The 23,334-nt window shown below is 36.8% G+C and overlaps 1 long non-coding RNA gene across 6 annotated transcripts in view; it reads left to right on the forward strand.

The window, feature by feature from the left end:
- The first annotated feature begins 222 nt into the window (after positions 1-222).
- Positions 223-23,334, forward strand: part of LOC103882482 — a 59,425-nt gene continuing 36,313 nt past the window's right edge. For 5 of the 6 annotated variants that reach the window (XR_002520629.2, XR_002520627.2, XR_002520628.2 and 2 more), the window contains exons 1-3: positions 8,492-12,271; positions 15,226-15,348; positions 17,670-17,746. This is a non-coding gene — a long non-coding RNA (uncharacterized LOC103882482). Of the gene's footprint in view, positions 353-8,491; positions 12,272-15,225; positions 15,349-17,669; positions 17,747-23,334 lie in introns of those variants that run through there. The other variant, XR_002520630.2, reaches the window with a different exon arrangement.

The raw sequence follows: 23,334 nt of genomic DNA on the forward strand, positions 1-23,334 counted from the left end.
TAATTTATGTAAAAATGCCTGACATGGTGTGTGACACTTATTATGAACCATTTTAGTTTTCTTCCTCTTTAGTAATGTCAAGCAATTGTGGAACTTCCCCCTCCATCACCCCCGCAGGTTCCAGCAATTCTGCCTCAGTCTCCGGAGTAGCTGGGACTACAGGGACACGCCACCACACCTGGCTAATTTTTGCTTTTTTCTTTTCAGTAGAGACGAGGTTTCACCATATTGGCCAGGCTGATCTCATACTCTTGACCTTGTGATCCACCTGCCTCGGCCTCCCAAAGTGCTGGGATTACAGGCATGAGCCACTGCGCCCGGCTGCGATTGTGGAACTTTTATTATGTCCCAGGTAACACTTGCCCTTCACAGGAATATGTTTGTGTGATATTTATAAAAACTGCATGAAGAGGGTACTGTCATTCCCATTTATCTCATGAGGAAATTAGAGTATAGAAAGTTTAAGTACTTGCCTATAGCCACTTAACTAACAGATGCTCAGACTCAAGTCCAGGCAGTTCATCTTCAGAGTCCAGTGTGATCTTCAGGGTCCACTGCTGTTCAGTAAAAAAACTGTTCTTACTGTCTGATTCAAAGCTCTTTTATAATTTGATATTCAGTTAAAAATAAGAAATAATAGTTGTGCCTGGAATTGACTGAACAAAGAGAAATATGATATACCATTAATTAGACAGCCTGTTTACCATGACCCATATGTCACCGTCTCTTTAATGAACTTCTTTGATAAGCATCTACTGTCTCAAAAACACACTTGTAGGCCATAGAGTCACCGCCTCTTAGAATTATCACTCATATGTATTTCCCTGTGTATTCAGACATCCCACTCTTTGTCCCCTGGCCCCCAGATTTCACTAATGGTGAAAATGAGGTCCACAGAAAGAAATGTGCTAAACCATGACTTAAACTGACCTATGGGTGCTTCTATCAGCTACAAGAATTATAGTTTTTTCCAGGGTCAAGAGTCATTTGCTGCAGGATCAAGTCCATATTCTGTGCTCTAATGAATTGTATCTGAAATCTCATACTCTTAGCTGTTTGGCCTGCTGAGAACATCAAATCTTGGGTAGCTCAAAAGGTTCTTAGAGTCGTCCTTTTGATAGCATCTTTTCAATTCCTTACGCATTTGGGTTTTTCTAAATTTCTTGTATCTAAGAAACGATGCATCCTTGGCTTCTTTCTTGACTAGCATTTGGCATCACTTGTTGGCTTCTGACTTTACTATCTCTATTCTACAAATTTCGTCAAATATTTACTGAGCTACTACTTGGGCGGTTTTAGTGCTAGTTTACTGGGGATGAGTGAACAAGGATGTCATAGCCCATAATCTCATAGAACTTGTGGTATAAAAGGTTACATAGACATGTAAATAGGAGGTTACAGCCTATAGAGGTAAGCCTATGTCGGTAGACGTAGATCAAGGTGAGGTGAACTCAGGGAGGTCTTCACAAGGGAGTAGACCTCTGAGCTGAAACATAAAGAAGGAGTAGCAATTATCCAAGCTCCAAAAGTACAGGGACAGACCTGTATAACTGATCTCAGGATACTGAACACAGTGCTTGTCATATAATTAGAACTCAATAAATATTTTTAAGACATGAATGCAAAGTAAAGAGGGTAACAAAGGCTCCCTCCAAACTTTAGTCAAGCTTCTCTGAGCCATCTCTTTTTGACTATGCCTCATATTTGGGACCTGCTGTTGACCTGCTGTATCCAGTTTTAGCTAAGAGTCTTGTTATTAAGAATCCTCCCACTCTAGATATTTGATTACATTGTCCTGCCTTAACAAGAATACCCCCTGCCCTTGGTATTTGATCAAGTTTTTCTTAGTAACTTTTTATCCTTAACTTTTCATTATGCTTGTCTTGCCATCCTGGGATTTAGGTAAGGTAAATGGGGCCCACATACTTTCTGAAAATATGTACAAAATTATGTAAATGTCAGTATAAACATTTATTTTACTTTGGGAGAAGATTTATAATTTTTGTTGTATTCTCCAAATGTCTGCAACTTTAAAAGTATTACAAACCACCATTATATTTATTTTCAGACAGAATATATCTACTTTCATGGTTCCACGTTGATAGTTTCCAAATACATTCATCATATCCAAATTTAGTTCTATACCCCATTTCTATATTTGCTGCATTAAGATTCAAACTTCCAGCTTATAATTCTTTAATTTCTTCTATCTCAACATCTATCCCAATTTGGTTCTTTTTCCTAAAGGCTTTATTTCTCTTTATAATGCTTCTTTTCCCTCAGTCATGAGGCACATGCCTTGGAACACAGGTATGTACCTTTGTATGTAAACTGCTCCTTTACTCCGTGTAGCAATTCTGCATTTAAATGCTATGTTTTGCCAATTTTCTCTAGACTCATTTTGGACCCTCTCCACTTTGTGCTGCAATTTTTTTAAGAGGCTCCTAACTGATCTCCTGGCCCCTACCTGTTTTTCGGGGTTAGTTCATCTTTCATGGCATTACTATATTTTATCTTTAACACTTTAGAAACAATTTTCCTGATGATTCCTCTCTTTCTAACTCCTTATGAGGGCTGGTCCCCAGATGGTCAAAGCATAGCCTCCTTGTATTTCCTGAGAATTTCCTTCCACTCTCTTTTCTGCCTTTCCAAATCCTAGCCATCTTTCATGTTCTAGTTCAAGTCCTACCAGTTTCAAAGGAGATTTCCTTGGCGACTATCTTTCAATATTTTCCTTTTCTAACTTCTTACTACATGGATAATTTCATACAGCTGAGCACTTTGTAGTTCTGTGTGTGTGTAAATGTGTACGTGTGTGACAGCTGAGCACTTTGTAGTTCTGTGTGTGTGTAAATGTGTATGTGTGTGACAGCTGAGCACTTTGTAGTTCTGTGTGTGTGTAAATGTGTATGTGTGTGAGTACACTTGCATGTGCAATGCTGTGTCTTCCCAGGCACGTGAAGGGGACGGGACTTGTCTTACATTTCATACTCCTCCTCCTATCAGACTCTTTTAAAAAGGTAAAATATATTCAATCAATCATTGTAGCTTATAAGCAATCTTAACCATCTCGTAGGAAGGATTTTAAACTTAATTTCTTAACTATTTTTGAAAGGTATAGAACAATGTGGCTATAAATTTTAGTTTTATAGAGTAATAATGTATTATGAAGTTGTTTGACAAGCTGTCTATTCTCCTCCATATGGAAATACATACATAAACAAATGACATGGTTTTTTGTTTGTTTGTTTTGTTTTGTTTTTTTGAGACAAGAGTTTCGCTCTTGTCGTCCAGGCTGGAGTGCAGTGGCACGATGTCGGCTCACTGTGACCTCTGCCTCCTGGGTTCAAGTGATTCTCCGGCCTCAGTCTCCCAAAGTAGCTGGGATTACAGGTGGCCGTCACCGTGCCTAGCCCAAAGTGCTGGGATTACAGGTATGAGCCACTGTGCCTGGCTGGGTGTTTGTTATTTTTAAATAATGCCTTCCTCTAAGACATTATTTATGAAGAAGTTCCACATTAAATAAAAAATCACATCACTTCAGTTGATTGTCATAAGCTATTACCTGACTCTGCAGTTTTTGGTATTGTTAAGCCAGTCCAAGTTTATCCATTTCTGTGTGGGCATTGCAAGGATCTTTGCCATGTACCTAACTCTGACACACACTTGATATCAACTTTTGTTCTTCAATTCCAAATGGAATTATTTAATAAACCACATAAATCGTAGGATGTTATAATTTGATAGAGACTTAGAGATCACCTAGTCTAACTTCCTAATTTTATAGATAAGGAAACTAAAGTGAGGAGTTAGATTGTCCAAGCTCACATGACAGTTTAAAGATAGTCTTAATGGAATTAAATATCCAGTTTTCTTGACATTCCCCAACTGGTAATTCCGTTTTAATCCTTGTTGTTGTGAAAGCATGAAATTTACAAATACAGAGGTCTGATCCTATATCAGTAATGGTTAGTTATACAGCTGTGGATAAAATTTTAAGTGTTATTATGGTGTCCCACCCAATGAATTGTGAGAGGTGGAGGGACAAGTTCCCATGATGCCCAAGGCTAATGGAGCTTTCTCTCTGTTGTGACTATATTCTGGAGATGGCCGACCATAGAGTTGACACCACTGAATAATGAGTATCATATAAATTCATGCTGAGTTTCTCCTTAAAGCTGTGCTTTTAGAAGGAGGTTATTCAACTAGGATAATTATGTAATATTGCATCACTGCAGGCTGTATTTTATGTTTAAGAATCCCACATAAAGGATAGCTGATTTGCAGGATGTTCTTTCGGAATCACGTAAGACAAAACTGTTCCAAGCTCCTATCAGTGAGTTCTTTTAGTTGCTTTCTTTCAGTAAGCAAATGATACTGATATATATTGCGAGTAAACACAGCCAGTTAACTTTCACATCGACAAGTTGGTAAGGTTAGGTTGTATAGCAATGTCCTGTCTGCTGTGGTTTGTTGCTATAAGGCTGATTAGTTTTGCCAGCTATTATAGGTCTTATATTTCCACTTTTTTCAAGAATAAATTATTTGAATAATAAAAAGTGACTTTTCTAAATGTTGAGGCTTATTTAGAACATTATGATATCTGATGAAACACTTTAATCAGTAGTATAACTGGATCCTTATTGCAGTAATGATTTAAAAAGTGAAATAACTTGGATTCCATGGTCGTTCAATGTGTAATTGTTACTCCATTACAGGCATTCTAACTTTTGATTTAATGCTCCTAATAACAGATACACTACACACACACATATATGTATACACACATGATTTAGTTCTATTATGAGCTTTAATGCTGGCTGTATTCACACATAAATAATGATATAATTTATTTCTGTGTTCATATGTATAAAACCACTATGAACATCTTTCCACATATAAAAAAAGTCCTTCAAAATAAGTGTTATGAATTGACTTAATCTGATGCACCCAATTAATTGGACACAATGTTATCTGCCAGTCAGTCCAAATGCTGGAAATTTTTCAAGAATTTTCCTGAGTTGTCTTTATGTTAACCTGCACAGCTCATGTTAGCTGTCAGTTCACAGTTATGCAGAGCTTTGCAATTCAGTTGTTTTCATATGACTTTAACTCAGAAGTCAAAAACATAGTCAGATATGACCATCAGGTCCATTTCAATTTGGCTACCTAATATTTTAAATTGATTTGAATTAAATGTCAACATTATAAAAATTGGGAGTTTTTAAATAAACCTTAGTTTTCTGACTTCTTTCGCCCTGTCTCTGAATGGAACCATCAGCTGAAGGTTTTGATGAGATATGTGTTCACCAGGCCACGCTCATGATACATGTGGCCTTCCTGCTCCTAGTAGTACCTTCAGTTTCTGATGCTTTTTCTAAAACTTTTTATCTACGTGTCCCCAAGGTTTTTCAGTCTTACTTTTTTCTTTTCCTTCATGTTTGCCTTTGTTCAGGGCTTTGGCATTTGTTTCTTGAACTAGTTAGAAACTGATTTCCCTCCTTCTTATAACATTTGATAGCTTTCAAGGCCCATAACTTGATCTCCTGCTTTCAGAAGTAACTTTTAGTGTAGGTACAGAGGTGATAGAGAAAAATTCTTCATTTTTCCATAAAATGAACACTTAAAATTATATTTCAATGTAATATGATGCCATGACGATTATTTTTTAATGAAAATAATTTATTTACCCACTTTATTGAGGTATGATTGACAGGTAAAAAGCTGTACATCTTGAATGTATACAACTCAATGAGCTTGGGGATGTGTATACATACATAAAACCATCATCACCCTCAAGGCCTTAGACATACCCATAATCTCCCAAAGTTCCTTCTCACCCTTTCTATTATTATTTGTGTGTGTGTGTGTGTGTGTGTTAAGAACACATAACATAAGATCTACCTTTTCAGAAACTTGTAAGTATATTATTAACATAACATTAGCTACAGGCATTATGCTGTAGAATAGATCTTCAGAACTTATCTTGCATTAAGTGAAACTTTGTACCCTTTAACTGTCACCTGCCCATATTTCTCTTTCTCCCAGCCCCTGGCAATCACTATTCCAGTCTCTGCTTCTATGAGTTTAACTATTTTAGATTCCTCATGTAAGTAAGATCATACAGTATTTTACTGTAGTTTTAAAAAGTTTAGCTTATTTTTCTTAGTGTAATGTCCTCAGGGTCTATCCATGTTGTTGCCCATGGCCGAATCTCCTTCTTTTGTGAGGCTAACATTACATCTTACTTATACCATATTTTCCATTATCCACTTATGTATTTGTCTGTTTTCATACTACTGATAAAGACATACCCAAGGTTGGGAAGAAAAAGAAGTTTAATGGACTTACAATTCCACATGACTGGGGAGGCCTCACAATCATGGCGGAAGGCAAGGAGGAGCAAGTCATATCTTACATGGATGGCAGCAGGCAAAGGGAGAGCTTGTGCAGGGAAAACTCTCATTTTTAAAAACCTCAGATCTCATGAGACTCATTCACTATCACAAGAATAGCATGGAAAAGAACTGCCCCCGTGATTCAATCACCTCCCACCAGGTTTCTCCCACAACATATGGGAATTGTGGGAGGTACAATTCAAGATGAAATATGGGCAGGGACACGGCCAAATCATATCATTCTGGCCCTGGTCCCTCCCAAATCTCATGTCCTCAAATTTCAAAACCATTCATGCCTTCCCAACAGTCCCCCAAAATCTTAACTCATGTCAACATTAACTCAAAAGTCTACAGTTCAGTGTCTCATCTGAGATAAGGCAAGTCCCTTCTGCCTATGAGCCCGTAAAATTAAAAGCAAGTTAGTTACTTCCTAGATACAATGGCAGTACAGGCATTGGGTAAATACAGCCATTCCAAATGGGAGATATTGGCCACAGAAAGGGACTACAGGCCCCATCCAAGTCTGAAATCCAGCAGGGCAGTCAAATCTTAAAGCTCTAAAATGATCTCCTTTGACTTCATGTCTCACATCCAGGTCACACTAATGCAAGAGGTGGGATCCCATGGTCCTGGGCAGCTCCACCCCTGTTGCTTTGCAGGGTACAGGCTCCCTCCCAGCTGCTTTGATGGGATGGCATTGAGTGTCCGCGGCTTTTCCAGGTGCACGGTGCAAGCTGTTGGTGGATCCACCATTCTGGAGTCTGGAGGACGGTGGCCCTCTTCTCACAGCTCCACTAGACGGTGCCCCAGTAGGGATTCTGTATGGAGGGGCTCCAATCCCACATTTTCATTGCACACTGCCTAGCAGAGATTCTCCATGAGAGCCCCACCCCTGCAGGAAACTCCTGCCTGGACATCCAAGTGTTTCTATAGATCCTCTGAAATCTAGGAGAAGGTTCCCAAACCTCAATTCTTCACTTCTGTGCGCCGGCAGGCTTGACACCACGTGGAAGCTGCCAAGGCTTGGGGCTTGCACTCTTTGAAGCCATAGCCTGAGCTGCACTTTGGTCTACTCTTCTCATAGCTGGAGTAGCTGAGATGCAGGCACCAAGTCCCTAGACTGCACACAGCACAGGGACACTGGGCCTGGCCCACAAAACCATTTTTTCTTCCTAAGGCTCCAGGCCTCTGATGGGAGGGGCTGCCATGCCCTGGAGACATTTTCCCCATTGTTTTGGGGTTTCACATTCAGCTCCTCGTTACTTCAGCGAATTTCTGCAGCCAGAAAAATGGCTTGAATTTCTTCTCAGAAAATAGGATTTTCTTTTCTACCACATTGTCAGGCTGCAAATTTTCCAGACTTTTATGCCGTTTCCCTTTTAAAACTAATGCTTTTAACAGCACCCAAGTCATGTCTTGAATGCTTTGCAGATTAGAAATTTCTCCCACCACATACCCTTAATCATCTCTCTCAAGTTCAAAGTTCCACAAATCTCTAGGGCAGGGGCAAAATGCCACCAGTCACTTTGCTAAAACATAACAAGAGTCACCTTTGCTCCAGTTCCCAACAAGTTCCTCATCTCCATCTGAGACCACCTCAGCCTGGACCTCATTGTTCATATCATTATCAGCATATTGGTCAAACCTCATTCAAGTCTCCGAGGAGTTCCAAACTGTCCCACATTTTCCTGTCTTCTTCTGAACCCTCCTAACTGTTCCACCCTCTGCCTGTTACCCAGTTCTAAAGTTGTTTCCACATTTTCGGATATCTTCTCAGCAGTGCCCCACTGTGCTGGCACCAATTTACTGTATTAGTCTGTTTTCATGCTGCTGATAAAGACATACCTGAGACTGGAAAAAAAAAAAGAGGTTTAATGGATTTACATTGTCACGTGGCTGGGGAGGCCTCACAATCATGGCGGAAGGCAAGGAGGAGCAAATCATGTCTTATGTGGATGGCAGTAGGCAAAGAGAGAGCTTATGCAGGGAAAACTCTCATTTTTAAAAACATCAGATCTCATGAGACTCATTCACTATCGCAAGAATAGCATGGGAAAGACCCACCCCCGTGATTCAATCACCTCCCACCAGGTTTCTCCCACAACATATGGGAATTGTGGGAGGTACAATTCAAGATGTGATTTGGGTGGGGACACAGCCAAACCATGTCAATTGATTTGACCGTGGCATTATTAAGTTGGTAAGACCTATACAGAAGGCTCACAGCGTTCAAAAGGACAGCAGCCCCTGCTGCCTGCCTCTTGCGCACTCTGGCCTCCTCACTCACTTCCTCTTCCCTTGAAGCTGAGCTGTGCCTGCCAGGACTCTCTTCTCACTGTCCTCTGTACTCACTGGGCATTCAGCAAGGTTTTCCCTCTGGCTCAAAATCTTTTTCCTTTCCTATCTCTCTTATTATTTATATCTGTATCTGGAGCCTAGGAAAGATCGATAAAAAGATGTTTCAAGCTTTTAAATGTTTTTCTTATCAATGCATTTGTCCTGGGTGTAATATTTCAATTTACAAATGGTCTAGAAGTCTTTCTCCATTGAAATGATCTCAGGCATTGGACTAAAAGAATAAAATAGATGCTAATATGAAATAAAGGACAAAAGAGACATTACAGGAGGAAATATTTTATGGCCAATATAATAGCGTATCAAACCACTTTTAGAATAACTAAGCATTTCTGTGAAAAACATAAAAGGTCAAACAGCATATCTTATAGTGCAGAAAGAAATCCATTCAATTTTAATATTGTTCTTGCACTATCCAATGTTACTTAGAGGACAAAATAACTGAGGTTAATAGATTTTATTATGTCACTGACCTAAGTGGTTGATAAAAATATGAATTTAAAGGAATAAGATGGATATTTCAAGCTTGTAACGACATGTCATCAATCTCTGAAATGATTTTGGTTCCAGTTTGTCCTAATATGGTGGCAGTTGTATTTTTTTTAAGTTGCAATTCTGCATATTTTTCCATTAAGCAAGCAACTTTGAATTTCTCCATTACTTTAACCTCACAGTCATCATCACAAACAATAAATCCTTTTTCAGCACTGACCCCTTTAGAATCAGCTGTTACAGATGAGGCTCGCCAGACTCTGGAGGCAGGCAGAGGGGCTTGATTCTGACGTAGAACTCATAGTCTGACTTCCACTCACTGGTTTCACTTCTCATTTAAACACTTGCTCATTCAAAACTTTCAGTAATCAGTGCTTGGGGCCAACACTAACTTTTTCGTCATATTGCATTTGATTCTTTCATACTTTTTATGTCATTCTATTTACACTTTTACTTTCGCCTGTTTTCTCATTGAAAATGATGCCAACTGACTAAGTAAACAAGATGTCGAAAAAGAAGCATTTACTCTCTTCAAATCTCATACAATATAAAATTACTGATCTCAACAACCATCTCATTGGGGACTTTTAATTTAACAGAAACAGTAACAGCTACAACAAACTAGTAAAAAGCAGGAATTTCTTTCAGGAGCATTGAGATTCTCACAAGCTGAGGAGGCTATCTGTATTGTCAACCACCTCTTGACGATTTTTGCCATTCAACTGAGTTGAGATAGATTGCAGAGAATCTTTGGTCCAGCATTGTAAAAGTGCCCTTTCCATTGCCAGGAAAGCCTGCCTCCCAGATGTTCCCCTTCTCCTGTGTTACCTCTTCAGGGAGATCTCTTTTTCTTGGCCAACAAATCTACAGCAGCACAACAGCTCACTCCATTCCCTTGCACTAATTTATTCTTTATCATATCATTGTTACATATCTATTACTTGTTCATTTGTAGATTACCAACTTCACTAGACTATTAAACAGTTACTTTATTTTAACTGTTATTACTAAAGTTATTTTATTTTAAAGCTATGTACAATGTGACTAAACCATTATGAATATCTAATCTACCACCTTTCTTAAAGTTCCCATGCACATTTGTACAGGTATATACTGTTTAGTCCATCAAATACATTTGCACAAGGAGCCAGTTATAAAAAACTAATAAAACCTAGTTAAGCCAAGTAGTCAGTTAAAAAAAATTATACTTTATCTAACTTCAGTGTTCTATGTATTTCAATGCAAAGAAATTTAGTTTTTTTCCCCTCTCTTTTAGTGAAGCCATGAGATTAGCAGGATGCAGGTAAGTGATTAAAGCAGGAGGCAGTCAGTTTAGATTAACACAAAATGACTCTGACAGTTTTTTTTTACCCGTTGTCTTTAGCATGTAGATCTATAATAGACTTGTTATATAGAATGCCTAAAGTTGGTCTGTAGATGCCACCGAGAAAGACACTTGAAAAAAAAATTCTTACTAATCCACATAACAAGAATAACCTTTTATTCACATTTTAAAGCATGCACATTTTCTTTCAGCAAAAGTATCAGTTATGATGGAAATGCTAATTCACTTGTTTAAAAGTATGAAGAAGTAGCTCTCAACAAGTTACCGTTTGCTTCTTTAACCAAACTCCAGTGAGCACTTGTTGAATGCCATTTATTCTGCCACCTTCAGAAACATCAAAGGTCACCCCAAAGGCAATGGATGCCTCAAGGATTGAACAGGCCAGTAAGCGAGGAGAGATTATTGTTTTGTTTATTCACACATTTATGCATTTATATATACCTCATCTTGCACCAAATATGACTTAGATAATCTATAAAACCCCGTATACTATACAATAATATAAGCTAGAAGTAGGTAAGAAAGTTATGGGGAAGGATAATCAAGAACAGGGCAATAAAATAAGGCTAGATATAGGTTATTGCATAAAATTCAGGCTACGGAACTGTATATACATGCTGAGGGATATACTATATATGAACTGATATAATTCAGTGTGTGATTAAATGTAACACTAGAGGCATGCACATGGTACAATTTTAACAGATAAGAGAGTGAATAACTAAATATTTCTCAAAACTTTTAGTGTTAGAGAGATAAAGTGATATTTTTTCTTGAATTTCTGAGTAAGAAAATATTCACCCTGTTCAGACAGGGTGAATGAAGGATTACAGTACTCGAGGCAAAGAGAAAAGCATGTGGCATGTGCAAAATTATGGAAGCATGCATAATTAATATAGCATGGATGTTTGCAAAATTAAAAAGATAAACATGTGATGGAAGAAGCAAGTGATGGGGGTAAAATGGGAGCTGGCCTTTGGCCAGCTGTGCTGCATTCACCTGATGCTAGAAAAGTTGATGATGCGCATCAGTGAGTACATCTTTGTATGTTGTGTTTTGGGGAAGGAATGTGAATTATTCCACTTTCAATTAAGCCACCAGGTTTACTGTTGACTGTAGAGGTGAGCTGACGGCCCAGCTCGCCCGTGGAGAATCTGAAGCCATTCCCTGAGCACAGCTGCATTCAATTATTACCTCTGTATCCCAAAGCGATCCTCCAAATCTTTTAGAGCTGAAATGATGGGGAGAAGGGTCATAGGGGAATTTGAAGAATCCTAATTCTCTCATGATTGTCTATAAGATTTTTTCCAGTAGTGTTATTTCAAAATATGTTGTTGTGTTAGATAATCCTGTCACCATAACTTTTTGTGTGTGAAGAAAGAATGTCTTACTTCACAGGAGAGAAGGTAATAATTTTAAGTGACAGAGATTTGATACAACACAATGTCTTTATTTTTTTTTTGTCTGCATTTCATATCCTTTCTTTTTTTCAACCAAATCTCTATCCTCATTGAATCTTTTCCCCATACAGGCACTAATACAAAAATAAGCCAAATATTTTCCAAGACTTCGACTCTGGGTCCAGATTTATGTTTTCATAGGTGGAAAAGCAGAGCAACCCTCTAAGCACTTCTCTGATTGTATCACGAGCCCATTCACACGGCTTACTTTTGCTCCTGGGGTAAGTTCTAACTGATTAGGTGGCCTTTGCTATCTGAGACATGGACAAATCATTTTCTTATGTTATTCAACTTTATACTCACCAGGCTCATGATAACTTTTTCTTACAGACGTAATCATTTCTCTCTAGTTTTCCCTCTGCCATACCTCCGAAAAGCACATACCCCTCTCTAAGTAAGGAAATCTGGAGTATTGTTTGAGGCCTGGTTCCAATGAATCTTCAAGATATTATTCTAATTGTCCTCAATTGAAACAAACTCCCATTCTTTTGACTCCAATAGAAATTTCTCTCTCTCATCTTATTTGTGGTCTTTCTTTTAGAGTAGGTGGAGATTTTTATAGGTAGAAAAATGATTTGTGGCCAGGTGCGGTGGCATGTGTAATCCCAGCACTTTGGGAGGCCGAGGCAGGTGGATCACCTGAGGTCAGGAGTTCAAGATCAGTGTGGCCAACATGGAGAAACCTCATCTCCACTAAAAAAAAAAAAAAAAAAAAAAAAAAAACAAAAAAACAAAAACGTGGTGAACGTGGTGACATACACCTGTAATCCCAGCTACTTGGGAGGCTGAGGCAGGAGAATTGCTTGAACCCGGGAGATGGAGGTTACAGTGAGCCGAGATCATGCCATTGCACTCCCGCCTGGTGACAGAGTGAGACTCCGTCTCAAGAAAAAAAAAAAAAAGAAAATCACCCCCTCCCCAAACTTCATCTCCAGTGCTTGGCCAAATATCCTGTATATAATAATGTGTTTGTCATTAAAGTAAAAAAGGATACTAATCCATAAAATAAAAGCAAATAGCATCTTTGAAAACAGCTGCTTTGATGACAAGTAACATGGAAGATTCGCACTGCATTGCACCAGGGAGATCATTAGGAAGATACTGAAGATCTAGCTAAATGACAATTCAAACAAATTAACCACCTACATGGGGCTGTAATGGATTTCATTTCCTGCTGCTGGCCACATGGAAGGAAAATGCCTCACATATAAAGCAGGCAGCTTGTTGAAATGTTGAAAAAACTGTCATAAGGACCTGGGCTGAGGCCACATAAGGAATCGAGATCAATTATATTCTCCGTAGTTGATGACATCATTTGTCTTTGTTGTTCACAAAAGCAGAAACAAATTCAATAATTCTGTTAGTAGTCTGTATATTACTTTTTGTAAGCTACAGAACATTTCAACATCCATTATTTCCTTTGTTTATATCAACGAATAGGTGAATAAGAAGAGGCTGGGTTATTTGTTCCAGTTATAGGTGGGGAGGCAAAGCCTTAGTTTAGAAAAGTAAATTCCTGAATGTCACAAACTTACTGAGTTACAAAACCAAGTCTGGAATGTAGAACATTAACTTCTAGGAGAGTGTTTCTCATTTTTAACATAAGAACTTAATCTCTGATTTTGAAAAAAGCAAAACAAAACAAACAAAAGTACCACTGGGGATGAGTTCTAGAAGATTAGAAACCTCTTGCGTTTTGATACAGAGTGTTTGTTTGTTTGCTTGCCTGACTTGGAATATATTGTGGTACCCTGTTGCACCAATTTAGGTAGGCTAAAAGTGTGTTTTTCAGAATGCCTTCCATGCATAATTCCTAGTTAATGTAGCTCATCTGAAACCTCATTTGACTTATCTGACTTCCAGGGAGGCACATTTTTAGCTCTTTGTTGAAAGGCATCAGCATGTCTTGCAGAACACTTGCAGCATCAAAGTTGGAGGCTTAGAGGTGGTAATGACTGATGGGGGTTCCTCTCTGTCCTCAGGGGTTCCACCGTGTGGTTGTGAGTTCCAGTCTGTCTTAGCTCTTACCAACTTCATACCCATCTTCCCTTTTATACTTACTGGTCTGTGGAATTCAGGCTGTGTATAACAGCTTCACAGAGACTAAACAAACAGCTCACACAATGGCATTAGGTCAAACGTCTATACTAAATACCCTGTTTGATATATATGTAAATATAAATACATATGTATGCATTTAATATCATACATATAGAAAAGACAATACAAAATCATGGGAAAAATGTTTCTGTAATAATCTAGGGAGATCCCGTGGAATGCCTCCCACTACTCACATATCCCAATATTAAAATCAATTAAAAAAATTACAATGGCCTGAAGTAAGCAGACCTGATAATGGTCCAGATCCTTCAAGAATGATGATGTGGGACATTCTATACAACAAGAAACCATAACCAGCTGAGGTATTTGCTGAGGGTAAAGGGGTTATAGAATGGGCGGTGGAAAAAGGTAGTAATAAATCCTAATTAAGTTGACACAACCAGTTGTAGAAATGAACACTGCATTGATCATGCAAAACCTTCCTTACTTTGATCTGAATAGATTTGTGTATATAGTAGCATTTTTTTTATCGTTACTTCTCCCAGTTCCTTACTGTCTACAATACAGTGTATTAATAGCAGTCAATTTCATATTTTAGTACTTACATTTCAGAATATCAAAAGGGGAATGTGACTCAACTAGAAGATAAATGAACATCAGTTTGAAATAGATGAAGAAAATTCATATAGTCTTTTGGGGAGAGGGCTAGCAAGTTTTTGGTTTTGTGAGGGATAATTGCCTTATGTTAGGTGAAAGTATGGGTTTGCTACTGTCTTTATTTAGAAATTCAGTATGGCTCAAAGAGGTGTAATTGGAAGCCAGCTAAAAAAGGGGTTGACTGTGATGGGTTTGTATTCTCTCAATAGCAAATCTGCAGCTACATTTCTAAGAAACCCCTTCACTGAAGAGTTCCAAGTTACTGGAAGAAACTTGGAACAAAAGGAGTTTGGCATGAATTTTGAAAGGTCTACTGAGTCAAAAGGCAGTCAGATATGTAAGTGGTGAGAGTGAGGACAAACCCATAATCAATGTCTGGATCCCTGATGAACTGAGACTCACAATGATCTTTCAATATGTTCAAGTCTCCAACTTGAATGATTTGGTTGTCCTGCAGGCAATGCTGGAGTCCTTCATCAGAGCTGTAAATGGCACTTGTGACAAAAATCAAAGTAACTAAAAAAGAATCTGGTTGGAACCTCAGTAACAACTGGCCTGTCTACTGCCTCACACTAACAAGGTAAGTCAGCTACCAGTGACAATGTGAGCAAGTTGCAACAGTGCATAGGACCCCTGGCTAACCCCCCGGCCCCCTGTATGTAACAAGCATATTATTGCTGCTTCATTTCCCTTTCTGAGCTCAGCCTCAGTACCAGACACAAGGACAGCAGCCTTACATGTATTTTTAATCAGCTCCCACACTTGTATACCGTCAAATACTTATAGTCAAAGAGTGAGTGTTGGTGTGTGACTCCTAGTGCTGCAGTTTCTTCTCTTAATACTCATTGATTCATAATTCAAAAACCATTAGACTCCTTATGAGCAGAATTTGATGTCCTAATGAGAAACAAACTTTGCTTTCAAGCTGTACTACTAATGATGATCATAACAATAGCTAAAATTTACTGTGCTCTTACCATGTGACAGAAACTGTTCTAAATGTTCTATATTAACTCTTAAAAAAAATACCCTTGGAGGTAGGTACTATTACTATCGTCATTTTTATTTTACAAGTCAGGCAACTAATGTGCATGGGATTTAAGTCACCTCTCCAAGGTCACATAGTTGATGTGGGGAGTCCGCATCAATTACCAGCTGTGATTTAAAGCCAGGGAGTCTGGCACCTTGAGAGCATATTCCAACCATCGTGTTTTTCCACTCCCAGACCAACTCTCTAAATGACGTTCATCATGAACAATCTGGTCTCAGATTTACTCCCATGTCAGCTAGTCCTCTGGAGGAAGTGGAAATGAGATAATGGGAATATCTGTGTAGTTATCTGTGGCTTAGGAATTGTAAACTGGTAAATTGATGTTAAAAGGAAAGGGAAAGAATTAAAAGAAGAGAAAATGGGAATAATTTTTGCCCCTTGAACATGCAGCCATCAGAGAACGAATAAGTCAGTTTGATAAATCTCAGTGAAAGTCAAAAACATTTTCTGCAAAATGTTGTGTGCAAAATATTGTTTCAAGCAACACCTTGGCTTACTGTGCTAGACATCTGGCAAAGAGGATGTGTTCTAACTTTTCTTTGTCCTTCATATTGTCAGGAATTTAGAATCATAACTTTTTATTCCATATTTAGTACATTACAATAACCACATTCTATATTTAAATATATCAAATTGTTCTCTGTTTAATGGTATAATTTAATTTAAGAGAACCATAATAACTTAATTTTAAGTTCTGTGATCAAATTAACAAGATTCCTTTTACCTAATGTCTTTGATTTTATTAAGGTAAAAGTTATATAACAAAAATTAATCGTTTTAAAGTTAACAGTTCAGTGGCATTTAGTACACTGACAATATTGTCCAACAACCACCTCTATCTAGTTCTAACATGTTTTTGTTACCCCAGAAGGAAATTAAACAGAGTAACTGCTTATCATCTTTGAATTTTAAAGAATATTGTATAATTTTGAGACAAGGTCTCACTCCGTTGCCCAGGCTGGAGTGCAGTGGCATGATCATGGCTTACTGCAGCCTCAATCTTCTGAGCTCAGGCGATTCTCTCACCTCAGCCTCCCAAGCAGCCGGGACTATGGGCGTGCACTACCATGCCTGGCTATTTTTTTTTTCTTGAAGAGATGTGGTTTCACCATGTTGCCCAGGCTGGTCTCAAACTCCTGTGCTCAAGTGATCCTCCTGCCTCAGCCTTCCAAAGTGGAAACAATGTTTCCATGCTAGGAATTTGTAGGCATGAGCCAATGTGCCTGACCTGAAATAATTTTCATGTGGAAAATTCTAGTTGTCTTTTAAAGTCTACCAAAAATCTCCCATTCTGCATTCATTTTTTTTGTCTTTAACTTACTGATACTAGTATATTTATATTCTGCTCATCACAGACATTGTTTCCACTTTGTTGTGTATATATCTATATAATTTATATATATGTTATGGATAACTATTAGTAAATTTATGTGTTAACATTTTATATATTTTAATTATACTTTAATGTTTATATATTGATATTTTAGTATTTCATAGATGTAATTTTAAGATAGTCAATTCTAATTCTATTTTTCTTTAAGTTTTATACCTTCCAATTCCTGTTTTTAAATTTATTTTTCTGTACTAAGGTAATACAAAATATTTTCCTCTAAAATTTTAAGACTTTATTTTTCAAGATTTTACTTTGAAATTTATGTTGTATACAGTGTAAAATAGCAAATATTATTTGTTTTTTCTTAGGGGTAGTCAGTTGATTCAGAATCAGTGTTTGATTAGAAAACTCTTTTCTTTCTGACTAGTTATTCTACCTCTTTCATTTATCAATTGCTATCTACATGTTGTTTTAGAAAGATCCATAAATTATCTACTTCATCCCCTTTATTTTACAGGAGAAGCTAATAAAACACAGGCCAGAGCACACTATGTGGAAATGAAAACCTTATTCTTGTCAATGGATGGAGGGTGGGTAAGTGCCTGGGTAACAGCCCGTTTCTTCCTATCTGCTCCTATTGTGGCAGGCAAGAGAGCTTGTGCAGGGGAACTCCCACTGATAAAACCATCAGATCTTGTGAGACTTATTCACTATCAGGAGAACATTATGGGGAAAACTGCCCCCATGATTCAATTATCTCCATCTGGCCCTGCCCTTGACCTGTGGGGATTATTACAATTCAAGTTGAGATTTGGGTGGGGACACAGCCAAACCATATCACTTGGATTTGCATTTTAGGTGGCTTGGCTCTAGTCTACTCTCTTTAATCACTATGCTATAGAGCTACTCTACCAATTTAAAAACAAATGTTATTACTAAAACTGATATGTTAATTGTGTTTCATTTAAAGGTAGGAATAGATAAAAATTTCTTAATATTCTTAATACCAGAGCTTCTATTAACATTATATCATGTTCTTAACGAGTCTGGAAGTAAAAGATAAAGAAATAAGAGGTACTAGGATTAGTGGAGTGGTTAAACAAATAACAGCGTAGAACGATACCCCTCAGTTTCAAACCTGACATTTTTCATTTCTGACTAGGTGAATTTGAGCCCGTTGATGGACTTTTCCAGGTCTAAGTCAATGAAATGTCATATTATTATTCTTAACTTTTAGGGTTTTATGAAAATTGAATGATGCTTCTGCTCACTAAACAGGATATAATTTCCTTTAGATTAAGTAAAAGATAAAAATTTAATAGTAATATATGTAATCAGGAATAAACCCAAACAGACACTCATACCAAATACCAAGAAGATGGGTTTTATATCCTGGAACATTCTTTAGAATGAACAGTTTTTGACATGTTACTTGACTATTTAATTATCTTTCTCTGTGATGTGATTATTCATATCCTTAACTAAAACATCTTTAAGATTTAAAAACAATCTCAAATAAAATGGGTAAGGTTCATATCAGAGGATAAATGGTGCTATGGTTTGAATGTGTCCCCCAAAGTTTATGTGCTAGAAGCTTGATCCCCAATGTAGCTCTGTTGGGAGATGGGACATTTAAGCAGTGATAAGGCTATGAAGGCTCTTGTGTATTAGTCTGTTTTCACACTGTTATAAAGAAATACCCAAAACTGGGTAATTTGTAAAGAAAAGAGGTTTAATTGACTCACAGCTCCGCATGGCTGGGTGGGGAGGCCTCAGGAAACTTACAGTCGTGGTGCAAGGGGAAGCAGGAACATTGTTAGGAAAGAGAGAAGAGTGTGTATAAGAGGAACTGTCAAACACTTATAAAACCATCAAATCTTATGAGAACTCACTCACTATCATGAGAACAGCATGGGGGAAACTGCTCCCATGATCCAATCACCTCCCACTGGGTCTCTCCCTTCACACAAGGGGATTATGGGGATTACGATTCAAGATGAGATTTGGGTGGGGACACAGCCAAACCTTATCAGCTCTGCCCTTATAAATGGATTGTCATTATCATGAGAATGGGCTAGTTATCTTGGTATTGGGTTTTTCATAAAAAGACAGATTCGGCACCCTTTTGTCTCTCTCTCTCTCTTGCCCTTTCTTTGCTCTTTTGCTATGGGATGATGCAGCAAGAAGACCCTCACCAAATTCCAGCCCCTTGATGTTTGACTTTTCAGCCTCAAAAAACCATAAGCCAGTAAATTTCTGTTTGTTTGTTATAAATTACCCAGTCTGTGGTGTTCTGTCATAGCAGCACAAAATGGAGATAAATGATCAGGTAACACTGAAAGATGCTCATGCCTCCTAGGAAATAGGATCATTTATATTTTATAAAATAATACATCACCAATATGATACAAAAATTAAACCCCTGGCAATAATATGTATAGTTATGAATGAAACCACTAATGATTGCTCTTTGATGGAGCAGATAATAGTAAATACAATTAGATCAATTTGATAATATCTAGTAAAATTAAAGATGTGAAAATAATTTTCAGAGAAACATGCATGTGATTAAAAAGACATAGGCTGGGCGCAGTGGCTCATGCTTGTAATCCCAGCACTTTGGGAGGCTGAGGTGTGTGGATCACGAGGTCAGGAGTTCCAGACCAGTCTGGCCAACATAGTGAAACCCCGTCTTTACTAAAAATACAAAAAAATTAGCCGGGCGTGGTGGTGTACACCTGTAATCCCAGCTACTTGGGGGGCTGAAGCAGGAGAATCACGTGAACCTGGGAGGCGGAGGTTGCAGTGAGCAGAGATCGTGCCACTGCACTCCAGGCTGGGCTACAGAATAAGACTCAGTCTCAAAAAAAAAAAAAAAAAAAAAAAAAAAAGACGTAAACAGAAGAGAACATTGCTATATTATGATAGAAGAAAATCTGAATGTTCATTAACAGGTGAATAGATGATTAAATTATAATATATCCATAATGTGATATACTACAGGGTACTTTAAATGAATCGGCTATATTTATGCATATCAACAAAGATAAATATTAAAGAATGTAAGATCATGGCAAAAAGCAAGTTGCAGAAAAATATATATAGGACATAGCACTTATATAAAGCCTAAAGCATACAAAATAATAATGTTCCTACTCCATAAAGACAAATATAGGAGGTAAATATATGCAACCATGAATGGTTTTGAAAAAATGCAAAATTAAGCATATTTAGTACCTTTTCAGATGGGTCATGGAATGCAAGATGAGCATGAGGGGCTTCAACCCCACCTATATATTTTGTAACACTTAAAAATTAGTTTTTGATAACATAATGATAAAGTGGCTGAATTTTAACAGAGACAGTGTCTACATAGGTGTTTGTTGTAATATTCCTTCTACAATTAAGATTAATTGGGATCAAACATCCCCAGGTTTCTAGCCAGTACCAATAATTACTAAGTTTTGAGTCATTTTTTAGTCTTTCTTCCGCAGGTAATTCTGATTTTCATTAAAAATAAGGAAGGCATGGTTTGTGCTTAAGCTGAGACAGGTTTAAGCGACATTATTTTTCAATCCAATTAGGTGCCCTGATTCCATTTATTCAGAAGGAGATTTACATCTATATATGCAACTTGGAAATATGACTGCCATTTTCTAATTAAGAAGACATTTTATCTTGACTTGCCTATTTCACCTATAGATGAATGCTTGATTTAACATTTACACAATTAATTGGGTGGGTCTGCTTGCTACTACATTCTCATGAACCTTTGCAGCTTCTCAACTATATCCAAACCTATTACCTTTTAAGAACCTAAATATTTTCCTAGTATAAATAGTTTTCCATTGTATGAACTTTAAATAATATTTTAACATAAAATATACAGTTTACACAGGGATATCTAAAGGGATGTCTATACAAATCCTAATGTGAATGTTTTTGTAATGTGAAGTATCCTTTTGTTGTGGGAATTAATCTTTGTAAATATAAATTATCTCTCTATTATCTTTCTAAAACTTTTCAATTCCTTAAATTCAGGTGACTGTTAACTCATTTTATCAGCAGAATATTTTTCAGAGTTATTTATTATCTATAAAAAATATTTGCTTAAGGTTTAGTATTTTGGGGAAATTACATAACAGCTATCAAACGAGGGTCTTCTGTAAGTGCTTATAAAATAAATAATCTAATGATATAAGTAGATCTATAAAGAGATTATAAAATTAAAGAACAATTACTAACATTCTAACTAGTCTAACATTTTATGCCAAACAATCAGAACATATACCTATTTAAGATATTCAGAGTAGGCTTTATGCTTTATTATTCAACAGTACAAATAGTATTTCAGAATATTTTAGAATACTGAGTATATTGTATATGAATATAGCATCAAATTTAGTTTCATGGGAAACAATCTTTAGCTATAATTATATAGTACTGGTGCAATCCATAATTTGTTTTAGTGTGACAGACTCCCCAGGTCTTCCGTAAGCTCCAAACTGCCAGGGAAAACAGATGAGTAAGAAACTAGACAGAGATGCTCAATTTTTAAAATGAAGAACTTGATCTAAATATTTAGAGTGTTTCCCATTAAAAAAACAGAAATTGATTTTATATATATATATATTTGGGTATAAATGAGCACGGAGTTTATGTCACTGAATTTATATATATAATAATCTTATATATAATATATTAATATATACATATATGTATATAGCTTATATATCTTATATAATATATCTTATATATATCTTATATATAATATATATCTTATCTATATAATATATATCTTATATAATATATAATTATATATAATTGTGTCAGTTCTCCCGATTGTTTCACATGGAATTTACATCTTTGCAACCCTGAAACCCTGTTTCAGTCCTTTCTTTTTCATCAAATGTTCCAAAATCTTTCCCATAGTTGCTACATAATTTCTTAAATAGCTTAGAAGCTTTGAAGGAGAAAGGAGCTAAGTGAATAGATTAATGAGGGGCTGTTTGTGAAATTCTTAGAGTTCCGTCAATGGCAGGTGTGATAAATGACAACACATTGTTAGTATGATGATCATGCAGCAAACCATTATTAGTGCTTAAGGTAGACTATCTCATTATACAAACACTACTTGAGTTTGAACATATTTTAGCAGAAAATGTAAACTGTTCACACAATTCCAACCAAATAGGCATTTCTCTAGTTGAAATTAGGCTTGGAAGTATTGGCCATGTTTACTATTAAATGATTCAGTTATATTTTACTAGTGTACAGAAAAACCAAAGTCTCATGTACACTGAAAATGAACTCTTATACATTTCTTTGCATAATTACCTATTTTTCTTGAAATTTTTGTATATGACAGCTTCCTTAAATAAAACCTCTGCTATAATAACATAATTCAACAAGTTTAAGAGCAGACAAATGACACAGTAAGATATTCAGAAGTTTTATAAAAAATAAATCATGTGAATAAACAATTGTGTTTGTTATAAATGGTATATTGTCAGTGTCCTTTTATGAATTAAAATGGCTTTATTCCAGCCTGGGCAACATGACAAAACCCTAACCCTACAAATAATATAAAAATTAGCTGGATGTGGTGGCACATGCATGTAGTCCCAGCTACTTGGGGCTGAGGTGGGAGAATCACCTGAGCCTGGGAAGTCAAGGCTACAGTGAGCCGTGATTGTGCCACTGCACTCTAGCCTGGGTGACAGAGTAAGACCCTGTATCAAAAAATTAAATTAAATTAAATTAAATTAAATTAAATGGCTTAATAGCCTGATTCTAAAAACCATGTGTACCAAATAGAGAAATTCCAATTTTTAGCTTTATTCATTTAATCATTGTTAAAAATATCATCGATTATTCTTTGTGATTTTAAAAATAAATTCTACACAACATACACTAATTGAATATAAATTCAGTGACATAAACTCCGTGCTCATTTATACCCAAATCTGTTATTCTTCTACTCTGTATCCCAACTATGAACACTTCCTATCATCTCCAATGCTCCAGCCCAAGACTTCAATTATTTCTTATCTGGATTTGTTAAAGTTGCTTAACTGGTGTCCTTGCTTCAGTCCCTGCACTCCCACTTTCATTATCTAGAGACATCAGTGTAAACTTTTAAAAATGTAAATTGGATCTGTTACTCTTTTAATTAAAACACT

This window comes from Papio anubis, chromosome 2, assembly GCF_008728515.1.
Source record: "Papio anubis isolate 15944 chromosome 2, Panubis1.0, whole genome shotgun sequence".
Taxonomy (NCBI): Eukaryota; Metazoa; Chordata; class Mammalia; order Primates; family Cercopithecidae; genus Papio; species Papio anubis.